Consider the following 1,161-nt stretch of genomic DNA (forward strand, 5'->3'; position numbering starts at 1 on the left):
ACACAAATTTAACTAACAAGTTAAAAGTACATGAATCAAAAATTAACAAGCAATAATATTCCGAGTAGAGGTTCTAGTAGTGGCACAGGTTTTAAGAGACAGTTAATCACACAGGAGGAGATTGCTCATCCTTCTCCCCTGGAGCAGCTGGTGACCTTGAAGCATGTGCCTTTGAAATTAGACAACAAGTAATAAATGTTGGAGAGGATGTGGAGAGATGAGAACTCTCATACACTAAAGCTGAATATAATAATTCCATATGATCCAGCTGTTTCACTGCTAGGAATATACCCTGAGGAAATTAGAACTGAGACCCAAATAGAAATACGTACACTGATGCTCATATAAGCATTATTCACAAGAACAAGTAAATGGAACCAGTGCAAATGCCCATCAACAAATGAATGGATTGTGGTACATTCATATACTAAGCATCATTCGGGAGCAATGATTTTGAAAAATACTATATATAATGTGGAGAGGTTAGAGAACATTATGCTGAATGAACTAACTCAGTTTTATAAGGACAAATACTGCATAAGACTTTTATTGTAAAAAAATAGAATGTTGACTAGAAGATGTGCACAAAAGTCCAAAGAGGGAGAAGAGGAACTTAGGATGTTAAAATTAAGAGGTGGCAGAGTTTGGTGGACAGAGGGATAGGATAAAGGAATTAGGGAAGGTACAGTGGGGCCTTGAGAAGATACAGTAATTGTGGGTATAGATCAATGGTGATAAATTTTATAAAACACAATGTATGGAAATAATCACACGAAACACAATATGAATGAAAGAATGTGTGAAACATGATGTATATAAATGAAACATAATGATATGAAATTTGTATGTAAACCAATATAAAAGAAAAATATTTTTAAAAAAATGATGAATAAAAAATATACTAAGCAAATGTTAACCAGAAAAAAAAACCAACAACCCAGAAATAGCAATATTAATCTCCAATAAAATTGACTTGAGGGTAAAAATCATCACAAAGAACAAGGAAGGACACTCTAAGTGCTTACAGGGTCAATAGGACAAGAGGATCTAACTATAATAAATATCTATGTGGGGTCAGGATTGGTGGACGATTTATCAACAATCTGCGTTATGCGGATGACACAACCCTGCTTGCTGAAACTGAGGAGGACCTGAAGCGCC

This window comes from Elephantulus edwardii, unplaced genomic scaffold, assembly GCF_000299155.1.
Source record: "Elephantulus edwardii isolate Elephantulus edwardi_28Jun2011 unplaced genomic scaffold, EleEdw1.0 scaffold00099, whole genome shotgun sequence".
In the NCBI taxonomy this organism is placed as follows: Eukaryota; Metazoa; Chordata; class Mammalia; order Macroscelidea; family Macroscelididae; genus Elephantulus; species Elephantulus edwardii.